The sequence below is a fragment of the Melospiza melodia genome, chromosome 8, assembly GCF_035770615.1.
Source record: "Melospiza melodia melodia isolate bMelMel2 chromosome 8, bMelMel2.pri, whole genome shotgun sequence".
NCBI classification, from domain to species: Eukaryota; Metazoa; Chordata; class Aves; order Passeriformes; family Passerellidae; genus Melospiza; species Melospiza melodia.
In genome coordinates this window covers 39122475-39149466 of record NC_086201.1, presented here as the reverse complement: position 1 = coordinate 39149466, position 26992 = coordinate 39122475, and positions in this window count along the sequence as shown.

The following is a 26992-nucleotide window of genomic DNA, read 5'->3' as shown; positions in this document are numbered from 1 at the left end:
TATTTGTACTGGGGGAGGATCAGCCCTTCTGCCATCCATTCATTTGCTTGGGTTACTGTTGTAACACTGAGTGGTCTTACATTCCTTGAGTGCTTTTATTCCTTGAGAGGATTAGGATATTACCATCCCAATCCAATGAATGGTCTTCTTTTTGGCTCTGTGTAGTGTTAGATTTTGTAAAGTGACTTTCAGTGGGTGATATTAAAGCAAATGAGTTGCTGCTCTGTGTGTGGAACAAACTTCAAAACCATTCCCATTCTCCGCCAAGCCAATAAATTTGTCCCTTTTTGGAAGTCCTTGTGCTGAACAATGGGAAGTTAAGCTTTCTTGAAGTGCGGATTTCTTTATGCCAGGTTCTTCTGTGCCTTCGAGAAGATGTTTCTGTGGTGAAGGAAATCAGTTCAATGCAAAAATCATTCCAGCAGGGAGGAAGAGCTCCTGACAGAAATCAAGTGTTGCCCGCAGTTGCTCCAGGTGCTCCTGCCATCAGCCACCAATGCTCGTGGGCTTTGGCTCCCTGTGGCACAGAAGCCCCCCGGGGGCACAGGTCTCTGGGGCAGGAGACGGGCACCAGCGCTGCCAGGGCTCGGGGGGTGGCAGCTCTGCTTGGGCAGGGACTCTGCCCCAGCTGCTGATGGCAGCGCTGCCCGGGCCCCAGGGCTCAGAGCAGCATTGGTGCCCGGGCCCACACGTTCCTTGTGCGAGTCACACCCGCGGGTTTAGGATGGCCACGGGCCGGAACGTGTCCCAAGGAGGCCGTGCCAGCGTCCCTGGAAGGGCCCGTGCCCTTCCCAGCGCGGCTGCGTCGGCAGCCCTGGGGGCTCCTTCTGCTGCCCTGAGCCCGCAGAGCAGGGCAGCGTTTGCTGATGCTCTGAGCCCTTCCTAAAGATCCTGTGGGGCTGCCTTAGACACCTGGGGCCAGGCATTCCTTCCAGCCTGGGCCGCGTTGGCTGGGCAGGGGGCGGCCCCAGGGCAGGCAGCAGCGTGTGCAAGGCCCCTTGGTGACACGGTGCAGCACGGTCACCGTGGCGTGGAATGGAACCCGGTGTCCAAGGGCCCTTTGTGACACGTGGGAAATAGAAGCTTGCCCGGGTGCTCGGAGTACGCGACGGGACAGGACAGGACAGAGCGGTGCCATGAGGAGCCCCCGCACAGCACCCTCGTTCCCGTCTCCTCCAAAGCTTTTCCGTAGCGTTATTCCTGCAGCTGACCTAGAGGCCAGACTGCAGGACTTGGTGACTCGGAACTTTTCCAGGCATCTCCCATTCCTGCGGTCCAGTGCCATCAAGTCCAGACCGTGGGATTTGGTCACCTGAATCGTTAATGAAAAGGCTCCTGTGATTTTGGCAGGGGTCCTCAACAGCAGAGTGCAGGACTTTCTGCAGCCTTTCTGAGGCTTCCTTGTTGCAGGTGCCTTGAAGGCACAACTGCATTTGTTGACTTGGCAATATCCTGGGGCATCTCTCTAGAAGGTCCCGTCAAGGCCGAGTGGTGGAATGGCGGGCAGATTCCTCGGCCTGTTCAAAGTGTTCAGGGGGAAAGACACTAAAGACCGTGGAGCTGCCCCAGCACAAGAGCCTGAAGATCCAGAGCAGATCCAGACACTACAGGATGGTGAGTGGCAGAGCTGGGCCACAGGGCTGATGGCTGCAGCCAGCTTGGCCCCATCCCACCCCACCCCATCCCATCCCATCCCATCCCATCCCATCCCATCCCATCCCATCCCATCCTATCCCATCCCGTCCCCTGGGGACATGCCCATGGACAGGATGGAACAGGGGCAGAGTAGACACACCGCAGGGGCCCTGCTCCATCCCCTGGGCCATCCCGGGGCTCTCCCTGCCTGGGCAGCACAGGGCTGGGCTTTGCTCTCCGGCCTCTCCCACAGCCCCTCAGCTCTGGCTGCGCTCGCTCTTTGCCAGGTGCAGCCCTGGACAAGACACAAGAGCAGGAACCCAGCCGTGGCCGCTTGCGCAAAACCCTGAAGGTACCTGCAGCCACCCCCACCTGGGCTGGGCCTGCTGTCCCTGCTCAGCCCAGCACCATGCTTGGAGCATGCCATGGAGCATCCCTGCCTTCCCTGTCCTTTATTCTCCTGCAGAGGTTCCGGAAATTCCTGCGCATTCAGCGCACAAAGACCAGCACTGCAGCAGCTGAGGGCGCAGCCGAGCCTGACTCGGGGCTGACCGAGCTCCAGGCAGAGCCCGATGTCAGCCCAGATTTGGATGAGCACTCACAGGACTCTGAGGCTGCAATGAACGAGGACAGGGTAAAGACGGATGAGGCAGTGACTGAGGATGTGGCCATCACAAACACTGACAATGAAGAAACTGAGGACATCTCAAAAACTGGCACGATGCCCATTCCCATTGTGATTCATACTCCCACTATGGATTTTTGTGACGACACTGCTGTTCCTTCTCCGCAGCAGGTAAGCAGCCTGGGGCCAGGCCTGGAGGCCTGCCAGGACCATGTGTCCCCTCAAGCCACGGTCACTGGGCCCCCTTTAGCCTTTGAGGCCAGCACAGTGTGGCAGGAAGGGAAGCACTTCCTGGAGGAAGCAGGGGAAGTTGCTGCCTTGGACAGCACTCAAAATCTCTCCCATGGCTCCTCCAGGTGCCAGCCATTGTAAGGGGCATCCACCAGAGTCTACTGTCCAATGTCACTGTGGATGCCAGGCTGAAAAGTGACATTGTGAAGATGGCTAAAGAACACCCTTCTGATGTGGTGCTGACCCTCCTGCGCTGTGCCCCAACATGTGACAGGTACGGGGCCCACGTGCCTGCACAGCTCAGGGCCCACCAGCCTTTAGGGCCCATGGCCCTGCACAGCCTGTGCTATGGGCTCTGCCAGACAGGCACAGAGGTCCAGGACCCTGGGGACCCTCTGTTTCCAAGCCTGCTGCCAATGCTCCCTCCCTGCCCCTCAGGGCACCGGGGCTCTGTCACCTGGGCCCCCACAGCTGCACAGGGCATGGTCCAGGGACTGAGATGCCCCTGACACTGAGCTCTGATCCCACAGAGCTGCTACAATCATGTGGAGAATCATTGGCTCGTCACAAGTAACAATGGAGATAGTGCTGCCAACACTAGTCCGTGTAATGGAGGACTGGCCACTGCACAGCGCATGCACCTCTGATGGGGACAACAGGGACGTTTTTTCCCTGGCCGTGAGTTTCTGGGCCCATGCTCACCCCCAGGATGCCTCTACAGAAGCTCTCCATCCTCTCCATGCCTCAGGCACTGGGCTGAACCCTGGGCTAGGGGCAGGCTCAGGGGGCATCAGGCCCGCTGCTCCTCCTGCATCTGCCCTTGGGCCCTGCCCCAAGGACACCTCGGCACTGAGCGCTGTCTTGGGCTGCTTCTTTTGCAGGCAACTATGGTGATCTGGGTGACTATCCAGATGCCTGAGTGCCACCAGACCATGATACTGTATTCCTCCCGCCTGTTTGTGGCTCTGCTCTTCCATGTTGCCATCACCACACAGCGGATGCCACCAGAGGAAGTTGATACCTTCTGGAGAGCATGCCAGGAGGAACACCGCCTTCCCAGCAAGCTTAACAGGTCCCAGTCCTCCTGTCCTTCCCATACCCTTGTGGCCAGGGCCAGTGCTCCAATTGTGACCTGGGCTTTGCTCTGCACACAGGTTTGCAGTGCAGGCCATGAAGGCTCTGCTCTACCTATCGCGCTATGACAATGAGGTGATGTCTATGGAGCGCAAGCGTGGCTGGGACACGATGCTGTGTGCTCACACCCAGCACTATGCCATGGGTCTGCTGGCCAGGTGAGACCCCCTTCTCCCTACTGCCCCCGGCATTTGTACCCTGTGCTGCACTCAGTATCTGCGGTCATGGCCCAGAGAGCCTCGTCACTGAGGGACAGCCAAGAAGACGGGAAAAGGCTGGGAGAGGAGGGTGCCCAGAAGGGGCCATCTCCCAGAGCACCCACATCCCCTGCAGGGATGCTGGGGAAAGGCCAGAGCTCTCTGAGTCAGTCCTGGGAGAGGTTTGTCCCCCACCTCAGTGTCTTGGTGCCTTTTTCCCCCTGCCAGGGAGATGCGCCGTCGCTTGACCATCCTGTGTTCCTATGTCGCATATCGCCTTCTCCTGCTGCTCAGCAGTGAAAAGCCAAGGTGGGATCTGCCCTTGCTGGCATTCCTTGTGGAGGTGAGCCTGGTTCCAGCGCTGCCTGGCTGAGCTGCCTCCCAGCTCTCTGCCCTCTCACAGCCACAGCTGCCTGGGACGGTGCCCACGCCCTGTGCTGCTGCCTGGGCCCAGCCCTGGGCGCCTCTGGGCTCCTGCTGGCCGGCTCCCCTGTCACTGCCCTGTGCCTTTCAGGTCCTCGAGTGCCTGGACTTGAGGGAATGTGCTGACAGTGTCCTGGAGGTCTTGGCAAGTCACCTGCATAGCAAGTGCAGGGAGCGGTTTCGCCTGGCGCTCAGAGGCCTCGTTGTGGTCAGCAAGGATCCCTTCATGGTGAGGAGGGGCCGTGGCTGAAGCTGCACTGTGGAAAGCAGCCCCATGGGCGTGCAGGGCTTCAGGAGCTGAGGCAGCTGCTCCCAGCTCTCCGGCCTCACCTGCCCCAGTGCTTTGGGGCAGGCCTTTGGCCTGTGGGCCCTGCAGCAGCAGGGTGGCCTTGCAGTGCCAGGGTGGGCTTGGTGGTGCAGCCGTCAATGGCTTCCCAGCACAGCCTTGTGTTCTACACAGGCCAGGAGAATGTGCATCCTGTCTCAACGGCTTGTGGATATTCTGGGTGATGAAGATGCAGAGGTGCTCAGAATGTCCCTCTCTGTGTTCACCAATGTGCTCCAGCACAAAGACATCCTAGTATCCAGCACCACTGCCCCAAAGCTGGCTGAGGAACTCCTGCGGCTCTTTGATCATGTAAGCTTCTGCATCCTTAGTCACAGGCATTGGTGCTTCCCAGAAACTTGGTGCCCTCTGGATTTTCAGGCCTTTGCCCAGGTGGGACTGGAATAGTTGATGCAGGGATTGTTTTTCCTCTAGGACAACAGCCATGTGCAGGTGCTCTCCATTGAACTCTTCAGCAAGGTGGTGGAATTGGTAGTGGATGAGGGAAAAAAGCCCCTGAAGACAATTGTGGACAAGAGCCTGTGTGCACTTTTACTTTACTGTCATGATGAAGACTCGGACGTGGCAAAGGTGAGGTTTTGTGTGATGCTGGTGCATCTCTGGGAGGGGGCATGCCTGCGTCCTGCCCTGGTGCCTTGCGGACTGCAGCCTCCTCCAGGCCTGGGCACAGAGATGTGGGTCCGGTGCCCTGGGCTGTGGGGCCATCTCCGGGTCTCTGCTGCTCCCCAGGCCTCTCGAGAAACGCTGCTTCGTGTGGCCGAGTTCCTGAAGAGCAGGAAGCTGGTACAGCTGGTGAAGAAGCAGCCGCCAATGAATGTCGAGGAGTGCCTGGTAAGGAGGGCCTGAAGCCCCAGGCTCAGGCCGGAGAAGGCCCCTGAGGGCGGTGCTCAGGGTGCGGGGCTGGCAGCTGCGCCCCTGCCCGCTGCTGCAGCCAGAGGCCCCGCGGGCTCTTCTCCAGGCTCCCGTGGGCCCGAGCCGGGTGCGCATGGAGCCCCGGCCGGACGGGGCTGCGGGCCGGCACCGCGGCTCCCCGGGCAGCAGCCGGCCTTCTGCCCCCTGCCCTCGGGAGCCCTTGGCCAGCGGCTGCTGGCCGTGCCTCAGGGCTCTGCGACCAGGGGAGGCCGGGGCTGGACGCAGGCAGCGCCCGGCCCAGGGGCTGAACCCGCGCCAACCCTTCCCTCCTGCTGCTCTCTGCAGCTGGCGCAGGACAGGAGCCGAGCGGCCGAGCACCTGCGCCGGGCCCTGCGCTACCTGCGGAGCCCACAGGAGCCCTTGCCAGAGGCGGCCGTCACGTTCATGGGTGAGCCCCGAGCCCAGGCTCCCTCCCCTCCCCGGCCCGCCCCATTGCCGCAGCTCGGCCCCAGCCCCGCCTGCTGCCCCGGCAGCGCCAGCCGGGCCCGGCGCCGTGGAGCCCCGCCTGGCCTGGGCATTGCTGCTGCCGCCCTCTGGCAGCCGTGCCCTGGGCCGGCAGCGTGCGGCAAGGGCCGGGCTGAGCCCTGCCGGGCCAGCAGCCCGTGCGGCCACAGCGCCGGCAGCGCCACTGGCAGGGAGCTGTGCCGCTGGGGCCGTGACAGGCTCTGTGCTCACAGGCATGGCCGGGCGCTGCCTCAGGCGGCAGCAGGCTGACAGCGGGGCTGCTGGGGGTCCTGCAAGTCCTGTCCCGGCTTTGCGGGGCTCTGCTCCCTGTGCCGACGAGGGTTGATGTGGGCAGGGCACACAGAGATTTCAGGGATACGTCGGGGAGTCATGGCCAGCACCTCCCAGCTGATTACAATGTCTCCTACTCCCTTCTGGGTGGGATGGCCCTGTCCAGAAGGTCTTGTAGGATTCCCTCAGAGCCGGGCTGTTGCCAGGGCTCTGTTCCTTTCTCTTTCAGCCCTACAAGCCGGGAGGCAACATGCCAGCCCATCCTGCCATGACCTGGAAAATGAAGCTGAGTTTCCCCAAAGAGCTGAAGAACTGGGGACATCTACTGGATCCAGTCAACCAGTGCCCCAAGAAGAGCACCAGGAGACACCCAAGAGGACACTGCCTCCCAGCGCTGCTGGAAGTCCTGGCACAGCTGATGCTGGGCAGAGTTCTTGTGGCTTCAGCCCTGCCTGTTGACTGCCCCGTCCCTCCACGCCTCAGTCACTGCCCATCCCCATTTTTTCCGTCCACTCTCCCTCCCTATAGGTGGTTGCCTCTCTCCAGCCCTAAGACTCTCCATCCCCATTTTTTCCCTCCACTCTCCCTCCCTGTTTGTGGCTTCCTCTCTCCAGCCCTAAGACTCTCCACCCCATTTTTTCCCTCCACTATTCCTCCCTTTTGATAGCTCTGCCCCGCCGGCCCTCAGACTGTCCATCACCTTTTTTTCCTTCCACTCTCCCTCCCTGTTGACAGCTCCCTCCCTCCAGTCCTCAGACCCTCCCCATTAGCTTTTTTCCCTCCCAGCTCATCCCTTTGCTTCGCGTTTCAATAATAAACAGTTTGGCATCTTCACTTTGCCTGCATCCCTGCGGAGCTGAAGTAAACCTGGGGCCCTGGGACACACAGGCCCTGCTGCCGTTCTCTGCCACACCGTGTTTGTGCACGGAGCCAGAGGAACGAGGGCAGGTCAGGCTGGAAAGGTCCCTGTGCTGAAGGTGCAGTTCCACAGCACTGTGCAGTTACACATCTTGCTGAGCACCCTGGAGCCCCTGGAATTTGGGAGAGCCAACCTGAGTATGCTCTGAGCCCAGCTGAGAGGGATTCCATGGCAAGCATCCATGGAGGGCAAAGGAGCTTAGAATGCTGGAAGCTTTCAAGAATAGCTTCCTGAAAGCACAGCAGTGCTCCATCCCTGCACAGGATGAGGAAGAGGGCAGAAGCAGAGAGCATCCTGGCTTAGCAGGGAGCTCTGGCTGTGCCCAAGAGCAAATGAAGCAGCAGCACGGTGCCCGAGACTCGGACACGTGGCTGTGCCGGTGCCCGGAGTGCTGTCAGGCAGTGCCGGGATCCCGGCTGTGCTTCTGCTCCCCACAAGTGAGGAATGGCGGCCCCAGGCTCAGAGCCAGTCAGAAAGCCAAGCAAGGGAGAGCAGAGGGAGGGCACCCTGCCAGTCTCTCTTGGGCATGGCCGCAAAACGGCCCCTGCTGCTTCTTCGAAGCTCTGCCTGCGTTTGGGCTGTGCTGGTGGCAGAGCCAGCCAGCTTGGGCTCTGTGTTCCAAAGCCTGTTGGGAGCGGGCATGAAAAGCTCTGTGTGCACAGCAGAGAGACCTGGAAGGTGCTGGCAAGAGCATCCTGCAGGAACAGGGCTCTGGTCCCTGGCCAGGAACAGCCTGGTTTTGGTGCTGTGAGCGCAGGCAGGAGCTGAGGCAGCTTGTGTTTGTAGAGGGCCTGGGGCTGCACCTCTGAGCCTGCACCTGGAAACTCACTTGGGGGAAGAGGAGCTAGAGCTGGAGTGCCTGTCCTGAAAGGACCTGAAGTCATTCAGCCTTGCCAGCGTCACTTAAAGGTGTGTTGGAGTGGGGGCCGCTCTCTGGTCACAGGAAGAAACAGACATGTTTCCCAGGCATGATTCTGGGAAAAGCTGTGAAAAGCGCAAACGAAATTATTATTAAAATTTCATATCTAAAGTTGCTGATCCTGGTGTTTGTGAAGATGTGGAATGTTATGGAAATATGTTTACTAAAGGGTCCTTTCTTATTTAGACAATGATGTCGATATTTTGATTAAAGGACCAATCAGGTCTATATATAGCAAATTAGACTATATAAATGAATGGATTTCATCATAAAGTGGATTAGGCGTCTGATTCCTTTTGGAGTCTGTGTCATCTCTGACTCAACAGTGGCATTTTGGTCTTCCCTAGGAATGCCAGACATTTGGGGAAACACCTTGGGAGGAAAGGGGCTTGCTCCTATAGGAAAGCGCTTGCCAGGGAGCTCCCAGTGAGGCAGGTGCGAGTGTCGCCCTTTGGCTCTCTGTGCTCCTTTCAGTGCTTGAGGCCCATTGCATGTGGCAGAGGGGCATGGAGAAGGCAGTGAGGAGCAGGTTTGGCATCTGCCTGGACCTGTGCAAACCAATCCAAGCACCTGCAGCAGGGTGTGTTACCCTCTTTGGACAGAGGTGTGAGCAGGAGCATCTCTGTCCAGCCATGAGCCCCAAAGCTCTCTGTGAGAACTGTGAATTAAAAGGCCTTTACACACATACTTTTCACATCTTTCCTGTCTGCTGTGTTTCAACTCTTGGCAATATGCATTGTCTCCTGCTTGGTGGGAGCTGCTGTGGCCCAGGGCCAGCAAAGAGCTGGGATGTTTGGGCCAGGCAGCATGGAGAGCCTTGGCTGACCTTGGTGTGTCCCTGGCCTCAGAAAAGGCCTCCCAAGGTGTCCTGCTCCTTGGCTCTGCCTGTGCATCTTGGAGAGAACAAGGTAGGCATTTCTGGCAGCTGGGCATCAGCCGGCCTTAACACGGGGCCGTGTGGTGGAGCGAGCCCAGCTGAGATAGCCTGAGAGCAGCCCAGTGCTCTGTGCTCGTCTCTGCTGACACGTGAGCGTTTCTCTGTTTTCGGGATGGCCCTGGCTGTGTCAGGGCTGCTACGAGGACACGAGACAGCCGGTCCTGTCCCGCTGGGTCCCAGCAGCCCCTCGCAGCAGCCCTGCAGCCACGTCAGGATGCTGGCCAAGAGAGGCCCTGGAAGCTGAGGCAGCTGATTTTAAGCTTTTGCAGATACACCCAGGGGATGGCCAGCGGTGTTCCCTCAGGATACAGCAGTCCTGAGGGGCCTCCCCAGAGCTGCCTGATGCCACCCACTCTGTGTGGCACCAGCTGCTTTCCTGTGGAATGTTCTACCTCCCCCAGGAGTGAAGAGGGAGCTGGAGAAAGAGCTTGCCAGGCTGCTCTGGATCCTTTCCCAGCAGCCCTGGTTGAGTGGAGCAGTCCGAGCTGAGCGCAGATGTGCCAATGGAACAGCCGTGCACGGGAAGGCTCGCTGGGAAGGATGATCCAGGAACCATAGGCCGGGCAGCCTGGCTTTGCTGCCAGGGAAGGCCTTGGAGCAGACCCTCCTGGCTGCCATCCAACGGCACGTGCAGGGAACCAGGGGCTCTGCTGGAGGCTGGGAAAGCTCTGCGGAGGGACGGGCACAGATGGGGCTCCTGGCGGGGCGTTGAGGGCTTCTGTGGGGGTGTTTGGGGGGTGGGTGTTGGGGGGCGTGTTGGGGAAGGAGTTGTCTGGAAGGTGAGAGTGTGAGCTGGAATCTGAGTCAGTTTGAAGGCAGCATCTGTGCCTTGGCACAGCTTTGGTTGTGGAGGGCAGAAAGAATATCTGTGACAATTTCTTTCACTGGTCCTGTTTCCCCTGCAGGGAACAAGAGGCAACTTAGATATTTGTACTGGGGGAGGATCAGCCCTTCTGCCATCCATTCATTTGCTTGGGTTACTGTTGTAACACTGAGTGGTCTTACATTCCTTGAGTGCTTTTATTCCTTGAGAGGATTAGGATATTACCATCCCAATCCAATGAATGGTCTTCTTTTTGGCTCTGTGTAGTGTTAGATTTTGTAAAGTGACTTTCAGTGGGTGATATTAAAGCAAATGAGTTGCTGCTCTGTGTGTGGAACAAACTTCAAAACCATTCCCATTCTCCGCCAAGCCAATAAATTTGTCCCTTTTTGGAAGTCCTTGTGCTGAACAATGGGAAGTTAAGCTTTCTTGAAGTGCGGATTTCTTTATGCCAGGTTCTTCTGTGCCTTCGAGAAGATGTTTCTGTGGTGAAGGAAATCAGTTCAATGCAAAAATCATTCCAGCATGGAGGAAGAGCTCCTGACAGAAACCAAGTGCTGCCCGCAGTTGCTCCAGGTGCTCCTGCCATCAGCCACCAATGCTCGTGGGCTTTGGCTCCCTGTGGCACAGAAGCCCCCCGGGGGCACAGGTCTCTGGGGCAGGAGACGGGCACCAGCGCTGCCAGGGCTCGGGGGGTGGCAGCTCTGCTTGGGCAGGGACTCTGCCCCAGCTGCTGATGGCAGCGCTGCCCGGGCCCCAGGGCTCAGAGCAGCATTGGTGCCCGGGCCCACACGTTCCTTGTGCGAGTCACACCCGCGGGTTTAGGATGGCCACGGGCCGGGACGTGTCCCAAGGAGGCCGTGCCAGCGTCCCTGGAAGGGCCCGTGCCCTTCCCAGCGCGGCTGCGTCGGCAGCCCTGGGGGCTCCTTCTGCTGCCCTGAGCCCGCAGAGCAGGGCAGCGTTTGCTGATGCTCTGAGCCCTTCCTAAAGATCCTGTGGGGCTGCCTTAGACACCTGGGGCCAGGCATTCCTTCCAGCCTGGGCCGCTTTGGCTGGGCTGGGGGCGGCCCCAGGGAGGGCGGCAGTGTGTGCAAGGGCCCTTGGTGACACGGTGCAGCATGGTCAGGGTGGCATGGAATGGAACCCAGTGTCTAAGGGCCCTTTGTGACACGTGGGAAATAGAAGCTTGCCCGGGTGCTCGGAGTACGCGACGGGACAGGACAGGACAGAGCGGTGCCGTGAGGAGCCCCCGCACAGCACCCTCGTTCCCGTCTCCTCCGGAGCTTTTCCGTAGCGTTATTCCTGCAGCTGACCTAGAGGCCAGACTGCAGGACTTGGTGACTCGGAACTTTTCCAGGCATCTCCCATTCCTGCGGTCCAGTACCATCAAGTCCAGACCGTGGGATTTGGTCACCTGAATCGTTAATGAAAAGGCTCCTGTGATTTTGGCAGGGGTCCTCAAGAGCAGAGTGCAGGACTTTCTGCAGCCTTTCTGAGGCTTCCTTGTTGCAGGTGCCTTGAAGGCACAACTGCATTTGTTGACTTGGCAATATCCTGGGGCATCTCTCTAGAAGGTCCCGTCAAGGCCGAGTGGTGGAATGGCGGGCAGATTCCTCGGCCTGTTCAAAGTGTTCAGGGGGAAAGACACTAAAGACCGTGGAGCTGCCCCAGCACAAGAGCCTGAAGATCCAGAGCAGATCCAGACACTACAGGATGGTGAGTGGCAGAGCTGGGCCACAGGGCTGATGGCTGCAGCCAGCTTGGCCCCATCCCACCCCACCCCATCCCATCCCATTCCATCCCATCTCATCCCATCCCGTCCCCTGGGGACATGCCCATGGACAGGATGGAACAGGGGCAGGGCAGACACCCCGCAGGGGCCGTGCTCCATCCCCTGGGCCATCCCGGGGCTCTCCCTGCCTGGGCAGCACAGGGCTGGGCTTTGCTCTCCGGCCTCTCCCACAGCCCCTCAGCTCTGGCTGCGCTCGCTCTTTGCCAGATGCAGCCCTGGACAAGACACAAGAGCAGGAACCCAGCCGTGGCCGCTTGCGCAAAACCCTGAAGGTACCTGCAGCCACCCCCACCTGGGCTGGGCCTGCTGTCCCTGCTCAGCCCAGCACCATGCTTGGAGCATGCCATGGAGCATCCCTGGTTTCCCTGTCCTTTATTCTCCTGCAGAGGTTCCGGAAATTCCTGCGCATTCGGCGCACAAAGACCAGCACTGCAGCAGCTGAGGGCACAGCCGAGCCTGACTCGGGGCTGACCGAGCTCCAGGCAGAGCCCGATGTCAGCCCAGATTTGGATGAGCACTCACAGGACTCTGAGGCTGCAATGAACGAGGACAGGGCAAAGACGGATGAGGCAATGACTGAGGATGTGGCCATCACAAACACTGACAATGAAGAAACTGAGGACATCTCAAAAACTGGCACGATGCCCATTCCCATTGTGATTCATACTCCCACTATGGATTTTTGTGACGACACTGCTGTTCCTTCTCCGCAGCAGGTAAGCAGCCTGGGGCCAGGCCTGGAGGCCTGCCAGGACCATGTGTCCCCTCAAGCCACGGTCACTGGGCCCCCTTTAGCCTTTGAGGCCAGCACAGTGTGGCAGGAAGGGAAGCACTTCCTGGAGGAAGCAGGGGAAGTTGCTGCCTTGGACAGCACTCAAAATCTCTCCCATGGCTCCTCCAGGTGCCAGCCATTGTAAGGGGCATCCACCAGAGTCTACTGTCCAATGTCACTGTGGATGCCAGGCTGAAAAGTGACATTGTGAAGATGGCTAAAGAACACCCTTCTGATGTGGTGCTGACCCTCCTGCGCTGTGCCCCAACATGTGACAGGTACGGGGCCCATGTGCCTGCACAGCTCAGGGCCCACCAGCCTTTAGGGCCCATGGCCCTGCACAGCCTGTGCTATGGGCTCTGCCAGACAGGCACAGAGGTCCAGGACCCTGGGGACCCTCTGTTTCCAAGCCTGCTGCCAATGCTCCCTCCCTGCCCCTCAGGGCACCGGGGCTCTGTCACCTGGGCCCCCACAGCTGCACAGGGCATGGTCCAGGGACTGAGATGCCCCTGACACAGAGCTCTGATCCCACAGAGCTGCTACAATCATGTGGAGAATCATTGGCTCGTCACAAGTAACAATGGAGATAGTGCTGCTAACACTAGTCCGTGTAATGGAGGACTGGCCACTGCACAGCGCATGCACCTCTGATGGGGACAACGGGGACGTTTTTGCCCTGGCCGTGAGTTTCTGGGCCCATGCTCACCCCCAGGATGCCTCTACAGAAGCTCTCCATCCTCTCCATGCCTCAGGCACTGGGCTGAACCCTGGGCTAGGGGCAGGCTCAGGGGGCACCAGGCCCGCTGCTCCTCCTGCATCTGCCCTTGGGCCCTGCCCCAAGGACACCTCGGCACTGAGCGCTGTCTTGGGCTGCTTCTTTTGCAGGCAACTATGGTGATCTGGGTGACTATCCAGATGCCTGAGTGCCACCAGACCATGATACTGTATTCCTCCCGCCTGTTTGTGGCTCTGCTCTTCCATGTTGCCATCACCACACAGCGGATGCCACCAGAGGAAGTTGATACCTTCTGGAGAGCATGCCAGGAGGAACACCGCCTTCCCAGCAAGCTTAACAGGTCCCAGTCCTCCTGTCCTTCCCATAGCCTTGTGGCCAGGGCCAGTGCTCCCATTGTGACCTGGCCTTTGCTCTGCACACAGGTTTGCAGTGCAGGCCATGAAGGCTCTGCTCTACCTATCGCGCTATGACAATGAGGTGCTGGCTATGGAGCGCAAGCGTGGCTGGGACACGATGCTGTGTGCTCACACCCAGCACTATGCCATGGGTCTGCTGGCCAGGTGAGACCCCCTTCTCCCTACTGCCCCCGGCATTTGTACCCTGTGCTGCACTCAGTATCTGTGGTCATGGCCCAGAGAGCCTCGTCACTGAGGGACAGCCAAGAAGACGGGAAAAGGCTGGGAGAGGAGGGTGCCCAGAAGGGGCCATCTCCCAGAGCACCCACATCCCCTGCAGGGATGCTGGGGAAAGGCCAGAACTCTCTGAGTCAGTCCTGGGAGAGGTTTGTCCCCCACCTCAGTGTCTTGGTGCCTTTTTCCCCCTGCCAGGGAGATGCGCCGTCGCTTGACCATCCTGTGTTCCTATGTCGCATATCGCCTTCTCCTGCTGCTCAGCAGTGAAAAGCCAAGGTGGGATCTGCCCTTGCTGGCATTCCTTGTGGAGGTGAGCCTGGTTCCAGCGCTGCCTGGCTGAGCTGCCTCCCAGCTCTCTGCCCTCTCACAGCCACAGCTGCCTGGGACGGTGCCCACGCCCTGTGCTGCTGCCTGGGCCCAGCCCTGGGCACCTCTGGGCTCCTGCTGGCCGGCTCCCCTGTCACTGCCCTGTGCCTTTCAGGTCCTCGAGTGCCTGGACTTGAGGGAATGTGCTGACAGTGTCCTGGAGGTCTTGGCAAGTCACCTGCATAGCAAGTGCAGGGAGCGGTTTCGCCTGGCGCTCAGAGGCCTCGTTGTGGTCAGCAAGGATCCCTTCATGGTGAGGAGGGGCCGTGGCTGAAGCTGCACTGTGGAAAGCAGCCCCATGGGCGTGCAGGGCTTCAGGAGCTGAGGCAGCTGCTCCCAGCTCTCCGGCCTCACCTGCCCCAGTGCTTTGGGGCAGGCCTCTTGGCCTGTGGGCCCTGCAGCAGCAGGGTGGCCTTGCAGTGCCAGGGTGGGCTTGGTGGTGCAGCCGTCCATGGCTTCCCAGCACAGCCTTGTGTTCTACACAGGCCAGGAGAATGTGCATCCTGTCTCAACGGCTTGTGGATATTCTGGGTGATGAAGATGCAGAGGTGCTCAGAATGTCCCTCTCTGTGTTCACCAATGTGCTCCAGCACAAAGACATCCTAGTATCCAGCACCACTGCCCCAAAGCTGGCTGAGGAACTCCTGCGGCTCTTTGATCATGTAAGCTTCTGCATCCTTAGTCACAGGCATTGGTGCTTCCCAGAAACTTGGTGCCCTCTGGATTTTCAGGCCTTTGCCCAGGTGGGACTGGAATAGTTGATGCAGGGATTGTTTTTCCTCTAGGACAACAGCCATGTGCAGGTGCTCTCCATTGAACTCTTCAGCAAGGTGGTGGAATTGGTAGTGGATGAGGGAAAAAAGCCCCTGAAGACAATTGTGGACAAGAGCCTGTGTGCACTTTTACTTTACTGTCATGATGAAGACTCGGACGTGGCAAAGGTGAGGTTTTGTGTGATGCTGGTGCATCTCTGGGAGGGGGCATGCCTGCGTCCTGCCCTGGTGCCTTGCGGGCTGCAGCCTCCTCCAGGCCTGGGCACAGAGATGTGGGTCCGGTGCCCTGGGCTGTGGGGCCATCTCCGGGTCTCTGCTGCTCCCCAGGCCTCTCGAGAAACGCTGCTTCGTGTGGCCGAGTTCCTGAAGAGCAGGAAGCTGGTACAGCTGGTGAAGAAGCAGCCGCCGATGAATGTCGAGGAGTGCCTGGTAAGGAGGGCCTGAAGCCCCAGGCTCAGGCCGGAGAAGGCCCCTGAGGGCGGTGCTCAGGGTGCGGACCTGGCAGCTGCGCCCCTGCCCGCTGCTGCAGCCCGCGGGCTCTTCTCCAGGCTCCCGTGGGCCCGAGCCGGGTGCGCATGGAGCCCCGGCCGGGCGGGGCTGCGGGCCGGCACCGCGGCTCCCCGGGCAGCAGCCGGCCCTCTGCCCCCTGCCCTCGGGAGCCCTTGGCCAGCGGCTGCTGGCCGTGCCTCAGGGCTCTGCGACCAGGGGAGGCCGGGGCTGGGCGCAGGCAGCGCCCGGCCCAGGGGCTGAACCCGCGCCAACCCTTCCCTCCTGCTGCTCTCTGCAGCTGGCGCAGGACAGGAGCCGAGCGGCCGAGCACCTGCGCCGGGCCCTGCGCTACCTGCAGAGCCCACAGGAGCCCTTGCCAGAGGCGGCCGTCACGTTCATGGGTGAGCCCCGAGCCCAGGCTCCCTCCCCTCCCCGGCCCGCCCCATTGGCGCAGCTCGGCCCCAGCCCCGCCTGCTGCCCCGGCAGCGCCAGCCGAGCCCGGCGCCGTGGAGCCCCGCCTGGCCTGGGCATTGCTGCTGCCGCCCTCTGGCAGCCGCGCCCTGGGTGGCAGCGTGCGGCAAGGGCCGGGCTGAGCCCTGCCGGGCCAGCAGCACGTGCGGCCACAGCGCCGGCAGCGCCGCTGGCAGGGAGCTGTGCCGCTGGGGCCGTGACAGGCTCTGTGCTCACAGGCATGGCCGGGCGCTGCCTCAGGCGGCAGCAGGTTGACTGCGGGGCTGCTGGGGGTCCTGCAAGTCCTGTCCCGGCTTTGCAGGGCTCTGCTCCCTGTGCCGACGAGGGCTGATGTGGGCAGGGCACACAGAGATTTCAGGGACACGTCGGGGAGTCATGGCCAGCACCTCCCAGATGATTACAATGTCTCCTACTCCCTTCTGGGTGGGATGGCCCTGTCCAGAAGGTCTTGTAGGATTCCCTCAGAGCCGGGCTGTTGCCAGGGCTCTGTTCCTTTCTCTTTCAGCCCTACAAGCCGGGAGGCAACATGCCAGCCCATCCTGCCATGACCTGGAAAATGAAGCTGAGTTTCCCCAAAGAGCTGAAGAACTGGGGACATCTACTGGATCCAGTCAACCAGTGCCCCAAGAAGAGCACCAGGAGACACCCAAGAGGACACTGCCTCCCAGCGCTGCTGGAAGTCCTGGCACAGCTGATGCTGGGCAGAGTTCTTGTGGCTTCAGCCCTGCCTGTTGACTGCCCTGTCCCTCCACGCCTCAGTCACTGCCCATCCCCATTTTTTCCGTCCACTCTCCCTCCCTGTAGATGGCTCCCTCCCTCCAGCCCTCATATCTGCCCATCCCCATTTTTTCCGTCCACTCTCCCTCCCTGTAGGTGGCTGCCTCTCTCCAGCCCTAAGACTCTCCATCCCCATTTTTTCCCTCCACTCTCCCTTCCTGTTTGTGGCTTCCTCCGTCCAGCCCTCACACTCTCCACCCCATTTTTTCCCTCCACTATTCCTCCCTTTTGATAGCTCTGCCCCGCCGGCCCTCAGACTGTCCATCACCTTTTTTTCCTTCCACTCTCCCTCCCTGTTGACAGCTCCCTCCCTCCAGTCCTCAGACCCTCCCCATTAGCTTTTTTCCCTCCCAGCTCATCCCTTTGCTTCGCGTTTCAATAATAAACAGTTTGGCATCTTCACTTTGCCTGCATCCCTGCGGAGCTGAAGTAAACCTGGGGCCCTGGGACACACAGGCCCTGCTGCCGTTCTCTGCCACACCGTGTTTGTGCACGGAGCCAGAGGAACGAGGGCAGGTCAGGCTGGAAAGGTCCCTGTGCTGAAGGTGCAGTTCCACAGCACTGTGCAGTTACACATCTTGCTGAGCACCCTGGAGCCCCTGGAATTTGGGAGAGCCAACCTGAGTATGCTCTGAGCCCAGCTGAGAGGGATTCCATGGCAAGCATCCATGGAGGGCAAAGGAGCTTAGAATGCTGGAAGCTTTCAAGAATAGCTTCCTGAAAGCACAGCAGTGCTCCATCCCTGCACAGGATGAGGAAGAGGGCAGAAGCAGAGAGCATCCTGGCTTAGCAGGGAGCTCTGGCTGTGCCCAAGAGCAAATGAAGCAGCAGCACGGTGCCCGAGACTCGGACACGTGGCTGTGCCGGTGCCCGGAGCGCTGTCAGGCAGTGCCGGGATCCCGGCTGTGCTTCTGCTCCCCACAAGTGAGGAATGGCAGCCCCAGGCTCAGAGCCAGTCAGAAAGCCAAGCAAGGCAGAGCAGAGGGAGGGCACCCTGCCAGTCTCTCTTGGGCATGGCCGCAAAACGGCCCCTGCTGCTTCTTCCTCTGCCTGCGTTTGGGCTGTGCTGGTGGCAGAGCCAGCCAGCTTGGGCTCTGTGTTCCAAAGCCTGTTGGGAGCGGGCATGAAAAGCTCTGTGTGCACAGCAGAGAGACCTGGAAGGTGCTGGCAAGAGCATCCTGCAGGAACAGGGCTCTGGTCCCTGGCCAGGAACAGCCTGGTTTTGGTGCTGTGAGCGCAGGCAGGAGCTGAGGCAGCTTGTGTTTGTAGAGGGCCTGGGGCTGCACCTCTGAGCCTGCACCTGGAAACTCACTTGGGGGAAGAGGAGCTAGAGCTGGAGTGCCTGTCCTGAAAGGACCTGAAGTCATTCAGCCTTGCCAGCGTTACTTAAAGGTGTGTTGGAGTGGGGGCCGCTCTCTGGTCACAGGAAGAAACAGACATGTTTCCCAGGCATGATTCTGGGAAAAGCTGTGAAAAGCGCAAACGAAATTATTATTAAAATTTCATATCTAAAGTTGCTGATCCTGGTGTTTGTGAAGATGTGGAATGTTATGGAAATATGTTTACTAAAGGGTCCTTTCTTATTTAGACAATGATGTCGATATTTTGATTAAAGGACCAATCAGGTCTATATATAGCAAATTAGACTATATAAATGAATGGATTTCATCATAAAGTGGATTAGGCGTCTGATTCCTTTTGGAGTCTGTGTCATCTCTGACTCAACAGTGGCATTTTGGTCTTCCCTAGGAATGCCAGACATTTGGGGAAACACCTTGGGAGGAAAGGGGCTTGCTCCTATAGGAAAGCGCTTGCCAGGGAGCTCCCAGTGAGGCAGGTGCGAGTGTCGCCCTTTGGCTCTCTGTGCTCCTTTCAGTGCTTGAGGCCCATTGCATGTGGCAGAGGGGCATGGAGAAGGCAGTGAGGAGCAGGTTTGGCATCTGCCTGGACCTGTGCAAACCAATCCAAGCACCTGCAGCAGGGTGTGTTACCCTCTTTGGACAGAGGTGTGAGCAGGAGCATCTCTGTCCAGCCATGAGCCCCAAAGCTCTCTGTGAGAACTGTGAATTAAAAGGCCTTTACACACATACTTTTCACATCTTTCCTGTCTGCTGTGTTTCAACTCTTGGCAATATGCATTGTCTCCTGCTTGGTGGGAGCTGCTGTGGCCCAGGGCCAGCAAAGAGCTGGGATGTTTGGGCCAGGCAGCATGGAGAGCCTTGGCTGACCTTGGTGTGTCCCTGGCCTCAGAAAAGGCCTCCCAAGGTGTCCTGCTCCTTGGCTCTGCCTGTGCATCTTGGAGAGAACAAGGTAGGCATTTCTGGCAGCTGGGCATCAGCCGGCCTTAACATGGGGCCGTGTGGTGGAGCGAGCCCAGCTGAGATAGCCTGAGAGCAGCCCAGTGCTCCGTGCTCGTCTCTGCTGACACGTGAGCGTTTCTCTGCTTTCGGGATGGCCCTGGCTGTGTCAGGGCTGCTACGAGGACACGAGACAGCCGGTCCTGTCCCGCTGGGTCCCAGCAGCCCCTCGCAGCAGCCCTGCAGCCACGTCAGGATGCTGGCCAAGAGAGGCCCTGGAAGCTGAGGCAGCTGATTTGAAGCTTTTGCAGATACACCCAGGGGATGGCCAGCGGTGTTCCCTCAGGATACAGCAGTCCTGAGGGGCCTCCCCAGATCTGCCTGATGCCACCCACTCTGTGTGGCACCAGCTGCTTTCCTGTGGAATGTTCTACCTCCCCCAGGAGTGAAGAGGGAGCTGGAGAAAGAGCTTGCCAGGCTGCTCTGGATCCTTTCCCAGCAGCCCTGGTTGAGTGGAGCAGTCCGAGCTGAGCGCAGATGTGCCAATGGAACAGCCGTGCACGGGAAGGCTCGCTGGGAAGGATGATCCAGGAACCATAGGCCGGGCAGCCTGGCTTTGCTGCCAGGGAAGGCCTTGGAGCAGACCCTCCTGGCTGCCATCCAACGGCACGTGCAGGGAACCAGGGGCTCTGCTGGAGGCTGGGAAAGCTCTGCGGAGGGACGGGCACAGATGGGGCTCCTGGCGGGGCGTTGAGGGCTTCTGTGGGGGTGTTTGGGGGGTGGGTGTTGGGGGGCGTGTTGGGGAAGGAGTTGTCTGGAAGGTGAGAGTGTGGGCTGGAATCTGAGTCAGTTTGAAGGCAGCATCTGTGCCTTGGCACAGCTTTGGTTGTGGAGGGCAGAAAGAATATCTGTGACAATTTCTTTCACTGGTCCTGTTTCCCCTGCAGGGAACAAGAGGCAACTTAGATATTTGTACTGGGGGAGGATCAGCCCTTCTGCCATCCATTCATTTGCTTGGGTTACTGTTGTAACACTGAGTGGTCTTAGATTCCTTGAGTGCTTTTATTCCTTGGGAGGATTAGGATATTACCATCCCAATCCAATGAATGGTCTTCTTTTTGGCTCTGTGTAGTGTTAGATTTTGTAAAGTGACTTTCAGTGGGTGATATTAAAGCAAATGAGTTGCTGCTCTGTGTGTGGAACAAACTTCAAAACCATTCCCATTCTCCGCCAAGCCAATAAATTTGTCCCTTTTTGGAAGTCCTTGTGCTGAACAATGGGAAGTTAAGCTTTCTTGAAGTGCGGATTTCTTTATGCCAGGTTCTTCTGTGCCTTCGAGAAGATGTTTCTGTGGTGAAGGAAATCAGTTCAATGCAAAAATCATTCCAGCATGGAGGAAGAGCTCCTGACAGAAATCAAGTGTTGCCCGCAGTTGCTCCAGGTGCTCCTGCCATCAGCCACCAATGCTCGTGGGCTTTGGCTCCCTGTGGCACAGAAGCCCCCCGGGGGCACAGGTCTCTGGGGCAGGAGACGGGCACCAGCGCTGCCAGGGCTCGGGGGGTGGCAGCTCTGCTTGGGCAGGGACTCTGCCCCAGCTGCTGATGGCAGCGCTGCCCAGGCCCCAGGGCTCAGAGCAGCATTGGTGCCCGGGCCCACACGTTCCTTGTGCGAGTCACACCCGCGGGTTTAGGATGGCCACGGGCCGGGACGTGTCCCAAGGAGGCCGTGCCAGCCTCCCTGGAAGGGCCCGTGCCCTTCCCAGCGCGGCTGCGTCGGCAGCCCTGGGGGCTCCTTCTGCTGCCCTGAGCCCGCAGAGCAGGGCAGCGTTTGCTGATGCTCTGAGCCCTTCCTAAAGATCCTGTGGGGCTGCCTTGGACACCTGGGGCCAGGCATTCCTTCCAGCCTGGGCCGCTTTGGCTGGGCTGGGGGCGGCCCCAGGGCAGGCGGCCGCGTGTGCAAGGGCCCTTTGTGACACGGTGCAGCATGGTCAGGATGGCATGGAATGGAACCCGGTGTCCAAGGGCCCTTTGTGACACGTGGGAAATAGAAGCTTGCCCGAGTGCTCGGAGTACGCGACAGGACAGGACAGGACAGAGCGGTGCCGTGAGGAGCCCCCGCACAGCACGCTCGTTCCCGTCTCCTCCAAAGCTTTTCCGTAGCGTTATTCCTGCAGCTGACCTAGAGGCCAGACTGCAGGACTATGTGACTCGGAACTTTTCCAGGCATCTCCCATTCCTGCGGTCCAGTGCCATCAAGTCCAGACCGTGGGATTTTGTCACCTGAATCGTTAATGAAAAGGCTCCTGTGATTTTGGCAGGGGTCCTCAACAGCAGAGTGCAGGACTTTCTGCAGCCTTTCTGAGGCTTCCTTTTTGCAGGTGCCTTGAAGGCACAACTGCATTTGTTGACTTGGCAATATCCTGGGGCATCTCTCTAGAAGGTCCCGTCAAGGCCGAGTGGTGGAATGGCGGGCAGATTCCTCGGCCTGTTCAAAGTGTTCAGGGGGAAAGACACTAAAGACCGTGGAGCTGCCCCAGCACAAGAGCCTGAAGATCCAGAGCAGATCCAGACACTACAGGATGGTGAGTGGCAGAGCTGGGCCACAGGGCTGATGGCTGCAGCCAGCTTGGCCCCATCCCACCCCACCCCATACCATCCCATCCCATCCCATCCCATCCCATCCCATCCCATCCCATCCCATCCCATCCCATCCCATCCCATCCCATCCCATCCCATCCCATCCCATCCCATCCCATCCCGTCCCCTGGGGACATGCCCATGGACAGGATGGAACAGGGGCAGGGCAGACACACCGCAGGGGCCGTGCTCCATCCCCTGGGCCATCCCGGGGCTCTCCCTGCCTGGGCAGCACAGGGCTGGGCTTTGCTCTCCGGCCTCTCCCACAGCCCCTCAGCTCTGGCTGCGCTCGCTCTTTGCCAGATGCAGCCCTGGACAAGACACAAGAGCAGGAACCTGGCCGTGGCCGCTTGCGCAAAACCCTGAAGGTACCTGCAGCCACCCCCACCTGGGCTGGGCCTGCTGTCCCTGCTCAGCCCAGCACCATGCTTGGAGCATGCCATGGAGCATCCCTGCCTTCCCTGTCCTTTATTCTCCTGCAGAGGTTCCGGAAATTCCTGCGCATTCGGCGCACAAAGATCAGCACTGCAGCAGCTGAGGGCACAGCCGAGCCTGACTCGGGGCTGACCGAGCTCCAGGCAGAGCCCGATGATGTCAGCCCAGATTTGGATGAGCACTCACAGGACTCTGAGGCTGCAATGAACGAGGACAGGGCAAAGACGGATGAGGCAGTGACTGAGGATGTGGCCATCACAAACACTGACAATGAAGAAACTGAGGACATCTCAAAAACTGGCACGATGCCCATTCCCATTGTGATTCATACTCCCACTATGGATTTTTGTGACGACACTGCTGTTCCTTCTCCGCAGCAGGTAAGCAGCCTGGGGCCAGGCCTGGAGGCCTGCCAGGACCATGTGTCCCCTCAAGCCACGGTCACTGGGCCCCCTTTAGCCTTTGAGGCCAGCACAGTGTGGCAGGAAGGGAAGCACTTCCTGGAGGAAGCAGGGGAAGTTGCTGCCTTGGACAGCACTCAAAATCTCTCCCATGGCTCCTCCAGGTGCCAGCCATTGTAAGGGGCATCCACCAGAGTCTACTGTCCAATGTCACTGTGGATGCCAGGCTGAAAAGTGACATTGTGAAGATGGCTAAAGAACACCCTTCTGATGTGGTGCTGACCCTCCTGCGCTGTGCCCCAACATGTGACAGGTACGGGGCCCACGTGCCTGCACAGCTCAGGGCCCACCAGCCTTTAGGGCCCATGGCCCTGCACAGCCTGTGCTATGGGCTCTGCCAGACAGGCACAGAGGTCCAGGACCCTGGGGACCCTCTGTTTCCAAGCCTGCTGCCAATGCTCCCTCCCTGCCCCTCAGGGCACCGGGGCTCTGTCACCTGGGCCCCCACAGCTGCACAGGGCATGGTCCAGGGACTGAGATGCCCCTGACACTGAGCTCTGATCCCACAGAGCTGCTACAATCATGTGGAGAATCATTGGCTCGTCACAAGTAACAATGGAGATAGTGCTGCCAACACTAGTCCGTGTAATGGAGGACTGGCCACTGCACAGCGCATGCACCTCTGATGGGGACAACGGGGACGTTTTTTCCCTGGCCGTGAGTTTCTGGGCCCATGCTCACCCCCAGGATGCCTCTACAGAAGCTCTCCATCCTCTCCATGCCTCAGGCACTGGGCTGAACCCTGGGCTAGGGGCAGGCTCAGGGGGCACCAGGCCCGCTGCTCCTCCTGCATCTGCCCTTGGGCCCTGCCCCAAGGACACCTCGGCACTGAGCGCTGTCTTGGGCTGCTTCTTTTGCAGGCAACTATGGTGATCTGGGTGACTATCCAGATGCCTGAGTGCCACCAGACCATGATACTGTATTCCTCCCGCCTGTTTGTGGCTCTGCTCTTCCATGTTGCCATCACCACACAGCGGATGCCACCAGAGGAAGTTGATACCTTCTGGAGAGCATGCCAGGAGGAACACCGCCTTCCCAGCAAGCTTAACAGGTCCCAGTCCTCCTGTCCTTCCCATAGCCTTGTGGCCAGGGCCAGTGCTCCCATTGTGACCTGGCCTTTGCTCTGCACACAGGTTTGCAGTGCAGGCCATGAAGGCTCTGCTCTACCTATCGCGCTATGACAATGAGGTGCTGGCTATGGAGCGCAAGCGTGGCTGGGACACGATGCTGTGTGCTCACACCCAGCACTATGCCATGGGTCTGCTGGCCAGGTGAGACCCCCTTCTCCCTACTGCCCCCGGCATTTGTACCCTGTGCTGCACTCAGTATCTGTGGTCATGGCCCAGAGAGCCTCGTCACTGAGGGACAGCCAAGAAGACGGGAAAAGGCTGGGAGAGGAGGGTGCCCAGAAGGGGCCATCTCCCAGAGCACCCACATCCCCTGCAGGGATGCTGGGGAAAGGCCAGAACTCTCTGAGTCAGTCCTGGGAGAGGTTTGTCCCCCACCTCAGTGTCTTGGTGCCTTTTTCCCCCTGCCAGGGAGATGCGCCGTCGCTTGACCATCCTGTGTTCCTATGTCGCATATCGCCTTCTCCTGCTGCTCAGCAGTGAAAAGCCAAGGTGGGATCTGCCCTTGCTGGCATTCCTTGTGGAGGTGAGCCTGGTTCCAGCGCTGCCTGGCTGAGCTGCCTCCCAGCTCTCTGCCCTCTCACAGCCACAGCTGCCTGGGACGGTGCCCACGCCCTGTGCTGCTGCCTGGGCCCAGCCCTGGGCACCTCTGGGCTCCTGCTGGCCGGCTCCCCTGTCACTGCCCTGTGCCTTTCAGGTCCTCGAGTGCCTGGACTTGAGGGAATGTGCTGACAGTGTCCTGGAGGTCTTGGCAAGTCACCTGCATAGCAAGTGCAGGGAGCGGTTTCGCCTGGCGCTCAGAGGCCTCGTTGTGGTCAGCAAGGATCCCTTCATGGTGAGGAGGGGCCGTGGCTGAAGCTGCACTGTGGAAAGCAGCCCCATGGGCGTGCAGGGCTTCAGGAGCTGAGGCAGCTGCTCCCAGCTCTCCGGCCTCACCTGCCCCAGTGCTTTGGGGCAGGCCTCTTGGCCTGTGGGCCCTGCAGCAGCAGGGTGGCCTTGCAGTGCCAGGGTGGGCTTGGTGGTGCAGCCGTCCATGGCTTCCCAGCACAGCCTTGTGTTCTACACAGGCCAGGAGAATGTGCATCCTGTCTCAACGGCTTGTGGATATTCTGGGTGATGAAGATGCAGAGGTGCTCAGAATGTCCCTCTCTGTGTTCACCAATGTGCTCCAGCACAAAGACATCCTAGTATCCAGCACCACTGCCCCAAAGCTGGCTGAGGAACTCCTGCGGCTCTTTGATCATGTAAGCTTCTGCATCCTTAGTCACAGGCATTGGTGCTTCCCAGAAACTTGGTGCCCTCTGGATTTTCAGGCCTTTGCCCAGGTGGGACTGGAATAGTTGATGCAGGGATTGTTTTTCCTCTAGGACAACAGCCATGTGCAGGTGCTCTCCATTGAACTCTTCAGCAAGGTGGTGGAATTGGTAGTGGATGAGGGAAAAAAGCCCCTGAAGACAATTGTGGACAAGAGCCTGTGTGCACTTTTACTTTACTGTCATGATGAAGACTCGGACGTGGCAAAGGTGAGGTTTTGTGTGATGCTGGTGCATCTCTGGGAGGGGGCATGCCTGCGTCCTGCCCTGGTGCCTTGCGGGCTGCAGCCTCCTCCAGGCCTGGGCACAGAGATGTGGGTCCGGTGCCCTGGGCTGTGGGGCCATCTCCGGGTCTCTGCTGCTCCCCAGGCCTCTCGAGAAACGCTGCTTCGTGTGGCCGAGTTCCTGAAGAGCAGGAAGCTGGTACAGCTGGTGAAGAAGCAGCCGCCGATGAATGTCGAGGAGTGCCTGGTAAGGAGGGCCTGAAGCCCCAGGCTCAGGCCGGAGAAGGCCCCTGAGGGCGGTGCTCAGGGTGCGGACCTGGCAGCTGCGCCCCTGCCCGCTGCTGCAGCCCGCGGGCTCTTCTCCAGGCTCCCGTGGGCCCGAGCCGGGTGCGCATGGAGCCCCGGCCGGGCGGGGCTGCGGGCCGGCACCGCGGCTCCCCGGGCAGCAGCCGGCCCTCTGCCCCCTGCCCTCGGGAGCCCTTGGCCAGCGGCTGCTGGCCGTGCCTCAGGGCTCTGCGACCAGGGGAGGCCGGGGCTGGGCGCAGGCAGCGCCCGGCCCAGGGGCTGAACCCGCGCCAACCCTTCCCTCCTGCTGCTCTCTGCAGCTGGCGCAGGACAGGAGCCGAGCGGCCGAGCACCTGCACCGGGCCCTGCGCTACCTGCAGAGCCCACAGGAGCCCTTGCCAGAGGCGGCCGTCACGTTCATGGGTGAGCCCCGAGCCCAGGCTCCCTCCCCTCCCCGGCCCGCCCCATTGGCGCAGCTCGGCCCCAGCCCCGCCTGCTGCCCCGGCAGCGCCAGCCGAGCCCGGCGCCGTGGAGCCCCGCCTGGCCTGGGCATTGCTGCTGCCGCCCTCTGGCAGCCGCGCCCTGGGTGGCAGCGTGCGGCAAGGGCCGGGCTGAGCCCTGCCGGGCCAGCAGCCTGTGCGGCCACAGCGCCGGCAGCGCCGCTGGCAGGGAGCTGTGCCGCTGGGGCCGTGACAGGCTCTGTGCTCACAGGCATGGCCGGGCGCTGCCTCAGGCGGCAGCAGGCTGACAGCGGGGCTGCTGGGGGTCCTGCAAGTCCTGTCCCGGCTTTGCAGGGCTCTGCTCCCTGTGCCGACGAGGGCTGATGTGGGCAGGGCACACAGAGATTTCAGGGACACGTCGGGGAGTCATGGCCAGCACCTCCCAGCTGATTACAATGTCTCCTACTCCCTTCTGGGTGGGATGGCCCTGTCCAGAAGGTCTTGTAGGATTCCCTCAGAGCCGGGCTGTTGCCAGGGCTCTGTTCCTTTCTCTTTCAGCCCTACAAGCCGGGAGGCAACATGCCAGCCCATCCTGCCATGACCTGGAAAATGAAGCTGAGTTTCCCCAAAGAGCTGAAGAACTGGGGACATCTACTGGATCCAGTCAACCAGTGCCCCAAGAAGAGCACCAGGAGACACCCAAGAGGACACTGCCTCCCAGCGCTGCTGGAAGTCCTGGCACAGCTGATGCTGGGCAGAGTTCTTGTGGCTTCAGCCCTGCCTGTTGACTGCCCCGTCCCTCCACGCCTCAGTCACTGCCCATCCCCATTTTTTCCGTCCACTCTCCCTCCCAGTAGATGGCTCCCTCCCTCCAGCCCTCATATCTGCCCATCCCCATTTTTTCCGTCCACTCTCCCTCCCTGTAGGTGGCTGCCTCTCTCCAGCCCTAAGACTCTCCATCCCCATTTTTTCCCTCCACTCTCCCTTCCTGTTTGTGGCTTCCTCCGTCCAGCCCTCACACTCTCCACCCCATTTTTTCCCTCCACTATTCCTCCCTTTTGATAGCTCTGCCCCGCCGGCCCTCAGACTGTCCATCACCTTTTTTTCCTTCCACTCTCCCTCCCTGTTGA